Source organism: Papio anubis, chromosome 6 (assembly GCF_008728515.1).
Source record: "Papio anubis isolate 15944 chromosome 6, Panubis1.0, whole genome shotgun sequence".
Lineage (NCBI taxonomy): Eukaryota > Metazoa > Chordata > Mammalia > Primates > Cercopithecidae > Papio > Papio anubis.
In genome coordinates this window covers 128447399-128456018 of record NC_044981.1, presented here as the reverse complement: position 1 = coordinate 128456018, position 8620 = coordinate 128447399, and the positions used below count along the sequence as shown (strand labels likewise).

The 8620-nt window shown below is 39.2% G+C and overlaps 1 pseudogene across 1 annotated transcript; it reads left to right on the top strand.

Moving 5' to 3' along the window:
- The first annotated feature begins 7680 nt into the window (after window positions 1-7680).
- Window positions 7681-8095, top strand: LOC110743022 (annotated as a pseudogene). Its single transcript, XR_002521391.2, has one exon. The product of XR_002521391.2 is annotated as a COP9 signalosome complex subunit 9 pseudogene (transcript).
- Window positions 8096-8620: the final 525 nt, after the last annotated feature.

Sequence of the window (8620 nt, the reverse complement as noted above, 5' to 3'; positions counted from 1 at the left end):
TTTGGCACTTTATTGAATATGAAGTATGTTCTAGTCATTACACTTACAAGGAAAAGAACAAACCAGTGAAACAAACTGCATTTGTCTTGGCAAATTTCATCTAATGATACTATTTAATCCATATGTAAGGCATTCCATTTTTTCCAGAAATATGGTTTTAGCCAGATCATCTAAAACTGGATTTTATTTATCTCTCTTACCTGAATCATTTTTGATGTAATTAGAAAATTTAGTTCCTCAGTTCAAGAGAAACTGTAGCAGCTGATTAAAAATGCATGCCACCTCCCTATATCTCTGTTACTCGCTTTTTACCTGGGCCCGCTCACCCACGCAGGCACCCACACACACACTCTCTCTCTCTTTCTTCCCTCCTTGGCTCTATATGATAAAATGGTGTCAAAGATGTTTATGACATAACCTGTTCTGACACAAAGCTATACAGAAATCCTCTCTTTCTTATGGCAATGTGACAACATGTAGCCCAAGGGGACAAATCAATTTGTTAGTAATTGCTCATTTGAATATTAGTGATAATTCATTCAACATCAACAACGAATTTTACAGCTTTCCCAGATTTCCCATCTGCACAGGTATTTCTATTCCCTTGCTTAAATCATACAAAGGATTTAGAACCTGCAAGGATTGTTTATTTTAAAGAAAATCTATTCCTTTGAACTCCCTTTTGATCTGACCTTCCTTATTATAGTGATTTCTTGTCTCATCAGTCAGGGAATTTTCAGTGTTGCAGCAAGACTTTGTCATTGTGTAAATCAGCAAGACTTTGTCATTGTGTAAATCTCACTGATAGAGACCTAGAAAACATACAGACATGCATTCTTATGCAGAAACACACACATATAGGTACACATGAAGTTTGAATAGAGTAGGTCAGCAGAGCATTCTGCTAAGGTCATTTTCATCTATGAATTGGACTGCCTTGTCAGTGACCTTGAGAAATGAAGTAGAAAGTACCGATGGAGTGGATTTTATAGCCTTTTTGTAAGACGCATTTTTGGGGGTGTTATTAGTTACTCCTCTCTTTTTTCTTTCAACATTCAACCTTTGAGATTAGGTTCAAATGATCTCTTAACTGATAGGGCAGAAGGTTGTATTTTTAACTTGACTTGTCCAAAAGGTGTTCATCAGTTACTTCTCTATGTATAGCACAAATGAACCATGACGTGGGCGGGTTGCTCCTGTCAACCGTCTCACCAGGCTGTGTACATGATGGAATAGGCTATTGTGACTGGTATTGATTGGAAGAAGCTGGGGAGAAATTAGCAGCTGGAGTCCTGTTTTCTCCATTCTACAGGCATGATCTTTGGCTATCTCTCCATGTGCACCATGAAACAAAAAGCTGAGTCAATTTCTCTGCTAATTCTAATCAGCTGAGGCTTGCAGAGAAGGGAGCGTGAGCTGGGCAGATATGTCCAGTAGCAGCAGCCACCCCAGCAAAGAGACAAAGAACCCACCCAGGAGCTTCACATCCTGTTATTCTAGAAAATGCTGTGCCTTAAGGTGAATTGGTTCCTGAATATGATTGGCTTCAATTTGAAACTCTCTCAAAGTCTACCTGAGGTTTTCCTGTTTTGTAAAATAAGCTTATTTAAATTGAGCACAATTTCATCTCATCTGGCCCACTTTGTTTTCAAGGGAACTTAGATACCCTAAATATGTATCAACTCAAAATTATTAGAGGAGTAATAAAGAACATTAGAACTAATGGGGTCTCTCCCCTCAAGTCAATATTGTTTAGTATAAATGTATTTGAATCCTACCTCTCCTGCTTACTAGCTGTGTGATCTTGAGCAAGCTAAAATAAACAAAATCACAAAATGCCTCCTAATAATTAGTTTGTTGTGAGAATTAAAGGGAATTTCAAAGGGATTTAATATACACACATATGTGAACTTATATGTCTATTCATATATTTATATGTGACAGTTTTAAAACATGGCTGTAAATTCTTTAATTCTGCTCCCATTGACAGGAGAAGTTTGTGTCTTCTCCCCTTGAATCTGTGTGGGCTTATCCACTTCAATTAATCCAGTACAGTGGAAGCGATGCTGTGTGACTTCTGAGGCCAGGTTATAAAAGGCCATGCTGTTTGTGCCTTATTCACTAAAACGTTCTCACTTGGAGTCCTGAGCTACTATGTAAGAAGTCTGGCCATCCAGAGACCACCATGATGTGAGGAAGCCCAAGTCACATGAAGAGGTCAGGAGCAGGCATTTTGTTGATGGGTTGGTGGTCTCTGCTGAATCCAACTTTTGAGTCATGCCAGCTCAGGCACCAGATATATGAGTAGAAAACCTTCTAATGATTCTAGCCCTGAAATATTTGAGTCATCCCAACTGTTTGAGATTTTTCACCTGGAGTTCCAGACTTTGTGAAGTAGAAACAGATTCTGTAAGCCTAATAACATGGTATTGTTTTATGTTACCAAGTTTGAGGCTGGACGCGGTGGCTCACGCCTGTAATCCCAGCACTTTGGGAGGCTGAGGCGTGTGGATCACCTGAGGTCGGGAGTTCAAGACCAGACTGGACAACATGGTGAAACCCTATCTCTACTAAAAATACAAAAATTAGCAGGGTGTGGTGGCAGGCGCCTGTAATTCCAGCTACTTCGGAGACTGAGGCAGGAGAACTGCTTGAACCTGCGAGGTGGAGGTTGCAGTGAGCCAAGATTGGGCCACTAGACTCCAGCCTGGGTGACAGGGAGAGATTCCATTTCAAAAAGAAAAAAAAAAAAGGTTAAGATAGTTCCTTACACAGATTATATCTATCCTATCTGTCTGTCTGTCTGTCTGTATGTCTGTCTGTCTACCTATCCATTCATCTATATCTCTCCCATGCCCCATTCCTCATTCCTGAGAACATGGTTCATGCTCAACGCATGAGAGGATGCCAAAAGACATATTGGGTTAGTAAATGGCTAATAGTTTAGATTGAAAGCGTTCAAACTGAAATAAACAATTGGTGAAGAAGCTGAGAGGTGCTGCTGTCTCGTAGGCAATATAGTCTTTGAGTTTTATATCGTATTATTGTCTTAGTAAGCTTGTGCTACCATAACAAAATACTATGACCTGGATGGTTTAAAGAGCAGACATTTATTTTCTTACAGTTTTTGGAGGCTGAAGTCCAATTTCAAGGTGTCAGCATGGTTGGCTTCTGGTAAGGGCTTTCTTCCTGGCTTGTATATGGCTGTCTTCTCACTGTGTCCTCACATGGCAGGGAGAGAGAGTGTTTCTTCTTATAAGGGCACTAATCCTATCTTGAAGACCCCACCTTCAGGACCTCATCTAAGCCTAATTCTCTCTAAAAGTTGTCATTTCTAAGTACCATCACATTTAGGGGTTGGGGCTTCAACACATGAATTTTGGGGGGACATAATTCAGTCCACAGCAGTCATTTTATCACATGGAACTATTTCTGGTACTAAGGCACTCTTAATTTCCATATCAAAAGTGAATGTTGTTATATTGCTTTTTCAGTAAGTAATAATTGGGAAAAGTTTTCAAAATCTCTGTCAACCCATGCGATATAAGGTTGATATAACTACTATACAAAAAACTCCTATAAATGTATAAGAAAAAGATAGCTAGCTTAATAGAAAATATGCTGAGGATATAAAAAGCAAATCAGTAAAGGCATAATGCAGAATAACAAAAATGTATGCAAATAAATATATGCAGAGATACTAAAATTTCTGGTGGTTAGGAAAATGCAATTTAAAATGGTGAGATACCATTTTTCACTTATTGGACTGGAAAATATTAAATAGTTATGCATTCAAAACAGGCAAAACTCTGCAGTATTTCTGCATATAGTTGGAGGTAGTAGAAATATTTTTGAAAATAATCAAGCAATATTTTATAAAATTACAATGTGCCTATCCACTGACCTGGTAATTTTACTTTCAAGAATAAATTGAAAATATAAACATCAGTATGCATGACTGTATGTATAGGAATACTTTCTCTAGGATTGGTTGGAACAGCAATAATTTGGGAAAATAGGGTCATGGTTTAACACATTGTATAACTATACTAAAGAATATCTTGCAGCTATTAAAAAGTATAAATGTAAACATTTTCATAATATGTTGTCAACTTAAAAACATATCCTAATGTTTTCTAAAGAAAAAACATTTTATGGCTGGGCACAGTGGCTCACGCCTATAATCCTAGCACTTTGGGAGGCTGCGGTGGGTGGATTACTTGAGCCCAGGGGTTTCAGAGTAGCCTGGGCAACATGGTGAAACCCCATCTTTACACAAAAATGCAAAAATTAGCTAGTCATGGTAGAGTGCGCCTGTGGTCCCAGCTACTCAGGAGGCTGAGGTGGGAGGCTCATTTGAGTCCGGGAGACCAAGGTTGCAGTGAGCTGTAATTGCACTACTGCATTCCAGCCTGGGTAACAGAGCCAGACCCTGTCTCAAAAACAAAAACAAAACACACAAACAAAAAACACCCCAAGAAAACCCCACATTTATTTTGTATGAGTATAGAAAGAAATGAAAGGTTATATATCAAAAAATATAAAACTGGTTACTTCAGGAGGAGGTAGACAGGGAAGTCTATTTCTTTCCTTCCTTCCCTTCCTTCCCTTCCCTTCCCCTTCCTTCTTTCCTTCCTTCCTTCCTTCTTCCTTCCTTCCTTCCTTCCTTCCTTCATTTCCTTCCTTCCTTTCTCTTCTTTCTTTCTTTCTTTCTTTCTTTCTTTCTTTCTTTCTTTCTTTCTTTCTTTCTTTCTTTCTTTCTTTCTTTCTTTCTTTCTCTCTTTCTTTCTTTCTTTTTCTCTCTGTCTCTCTCCCTCCCTCCCTCTCTCCCTCCCTCTCTCTCTCTTTCTTTCTTTCTTTCTTTTTCTTTCTTCTCTCTGTTTCTCTGTCTTCCTTTCTTCCTTTTTTAGACAGTGCCTCACTTTGTTTCCCAGGCTGGAGTGCAGTGGTGCAATTATGGCTCACTCCAGCCTCAACCTCCTAGGCTCAAAAGATCCTCCCACCTCAGCCTCCTGAGTAGCTGGGACTACACACACTGTGTTGTGTTAATTAAAAACAAAACAAAACAAAAAATTATAGAGACAGAGTCTCCCTATGTTGCCCAGACTGGTCTCAAAGTCTTGGGTGCAAGTGATCCTCCCACCTCAGGCTCCCAAAGTACTGGGGTTACAGAAGTGAACCGCCACACTCAGCCTCATTTTTTTTTTCCCGAGTTTCTATAATGCATTTATCACAACAAGCATGTCTTACAGCAAAGTTGAAAAACATTTAACATCCTATAGTCTAGCTAGGCACCCAAACCGTCTCATTTTCATCAGGTATTTTACTTCCTCCTTTGAAAGCTTCTATTTATTCATCCTTGATTGTGTATTTCATAAATTTTAGGCACCATGCCTTGTGCTAGGAAAATTACAAAGAGCAGTATTTGACCACAGCCAGTATCTAGAATTGTAGAATGTAGCAGAGCTGGAAGGAACTTGAAGATATTCTCATCCAAACCCTTCATTCTATAGATGATGGAATTGAGGCCCACAGAGAGACACTGACTTGCTCAAGGTTACATCACAGTGAATGACATTTCCATTCTGAATTTAGCCAATCATAGATACACATGAAATTTACACAAAATAAAATAGAAAATGTGGTAAAATGTACCATGAATCCATAGAACAACCAGTGTTTGTTGGGAATTCAATTATTCCTTAGGCACTGAGTTCAGGACTAAGTGTCTATCACACTTCTTTACGTTCTGACTAATTTTTCAGTGCTTGTTTTTATAGTAGTCTATATACAAAATCTGGATTGTAGATTTTGTTTGTAGATTTAGTTTTGCATTGTAGAATTAGTTTTGCATGGTAGAAAAAGAGATTGTAGCTACTCTTTTTCGTGACTGTTCTTTTTCTTTTCCATTACTGAGTGCAATATCAGTCAAGTAGCCTCTCCCTATAAAGTGACCTTCTTAATCAAGAGATAAACTTATTTAAACAGGATCTGCTAATGATTAGAAAAATTTGAATTTGCACCATAAGATTTTCATGAAACTTTCCATCAGTTCCTAAAGAGATCTACAAAAAATTGAACAAAAAATTTAAACTTTTCCATATGGAACCAGAAAAATAATTCCATATTCAGCATATTCTGGCTAGGTGTGGTGGCTCACGCCTGTAATCCCAGCACTTTGGGAGGCAGAGGTCAGGAGTTCAAGACCATACTGGCCACATGGTGAAACCCTGTCTCTATTAAAAATACAAAAATTAGCTGGGCGTGGTGGTGTGCACCTGTAATCCCAGCCACTCAGGAGGCCGAGGCAGGAGAATCACTTGAACCGGGGAGACGGAGGTTGCAGTGAGCCAAGATCGCACCACTGCACTCCAGTCTGGAAGACAAAGCAAGACTCCGTCTCAAAAAAATATAGATATACAATAGCACATTCTGAATAGAAGTTGGTTACTTTGGAAAGTTGTGGGAAACGCAGAATTGTTTGAATTGTGAAAAGTCAGATATTGTAAACAGTTAAGCCCATTGAAGTGACTGTGTTTCCTATTTGATTTCACTTCTGTTTTCACACTCTCTTGTCACTGAAGTGCAGACTTCACAATTGAACAGAAGCTATTGAATGGGGTGGGTGAAGACCAAACGTTCTTATAAAATTCTTTTATTTATTTATCTGTATTTAAACATACTTATTGGTTATCTAGCCTATCACTTTATAATACTTTTTAAATATTTAGTATATGATTTTGCTAGAGAGTCCTGCTTAGTATTCCTTGTCAGCTTTAGTGGAAGAGAGTGCCAATATTTCAGCCTTTCTGAAAGGGTTTAAAGTGTATTTATGCTGGAATACTCTTATTTTTACCCAGTGTGTACCACTTTTATAATGAAATGGACTCTTGAAAGGCTTTTAAAAGGCAATATAAATTAATTTTTTGGGGCTAGGCATGGTGACTCATGCCTGTAATCTCAGCATTTTGGGAGGCCGAGCCAGGTGGATCACGAGGTCAGAAGTTCGAGACCAGCATGGCCAACCTGGAGAAACCCTGTCTCTACTAAAAATACAAAAAATTACCCAGGTGTGGTTGTGCATGCCTGTAGTCCCAGCTACCCGGGAGGCTGAAGCAGGAGAATCACTTGAACCCCGGAGGCAGAGGTTGCAGTAAGCTGAGATGATGCCACTGCATTTCAGCCTGGGCAACAGAGCAAGCCCCTGTCTCAAAAAGTAAATAAATAAATTAATTAAGTAAATAAATGTATGTTTTCTTGCATTCGAGATAGTGCACAAACAAGAAGTCTTCAGGAAAAAGGAAGGATCTGAACTAAAACTTTCTTCTGTTTTTAATGGTATATACCCTAAGATGTATTTACTTAGTCTACTAGATGTATACCATCAATGTGTGGGTGAGGAAGGAGAAATAGCCTAAATTAAGGACATGAGGCTTTCACCTCTTTATCTCAAGGATTCAATATGCATATTTAAATAAACATGATAATAATAGTGAAATATCCTTTCCTCACGGCAGAGACAAAGTTTTTTTAATACAAAGAATAATTTCATTATTATTGGACTAGAGGCAATGTGGCCTAGTGGCGAAAAGTGATGATGTCTGGGGTCTGAATCTCTCTTCGCCAGAAGACAGCTATACTATGTGAATTGGGATGTTATTTGAGCCTTCCAAGCCTGTTTTCTATCTGTAAAGAGGAGATAATAGTTGTACCTATGTCTCTGAGTTGTTAGAATATTAAGATATAAGATATAGGCGTGCCCGAGATGAATCTGGCCGTGGACGAGATGTTCCCTGAGGGTGCCAGGCCTTACGTGGACCTGGAGGAGGCAGAAGGCAGCACGAGGCTCTTGATGGACTTGGCAGCCAATCAAGCCATCTTTCATGCAGACGTTTTAAATGATTTTGAAGATCTTTTTGATGATGATGACATCCAGTGAGATGACCTCTGGCTATAGGTGGGGCCAGGCCCTTGGTACAGAGTTGCGGTGTGAGCCTGCGCAGGACAGTTTCAGGTGGTTTTAAAGAACACGTGGAAATCCCTTGAATTTAGGACCTGGTTAACCAAGAAAGATAAGAATGTTCTTCACCACCTAGATGAGGCTGTTCATCTCCGAACATGACCAGGTTTTGTCCTCACTCCAACTAAAAGAAAGCAATGTCACGTGCAAAAAAACCCAAAAAGATATAAGAGATATAAGTTGCCTAGCAGGGAGCATGGCACACTGGAGAAGATCAGTAAGGGTTAGCTATTGCTATTATTATTGTTCTTATTCTTACTTGAAAACATGCATAGAGGAAGTTCTCATTGAAACCAGTGACTTCAAAAGAGCACGCAGAGCTTGGCAGGCAGTAAGGGTTTTGAGCATCTGTTGGGTGCCAGACAGTACTTTCATAGGGCAGTTGACCTAGTTTCCAGAGGAGTCTGAGGGTATTAACCTGGAGCAGTCATCTGCAAGTAAGAATTTGCTTTAAGTCTTATGTTTTATCTTTTGAAAAATTCTTGGAAATTTTGCAGTAGACTCCATAATGTATGCTTATAAGCATTGACATAGAATAATGTTCCCCCTTCACAGTGCATCCCAAGTCCTTAAGTATAACTTCTGCTCCTGGGGAGCCGA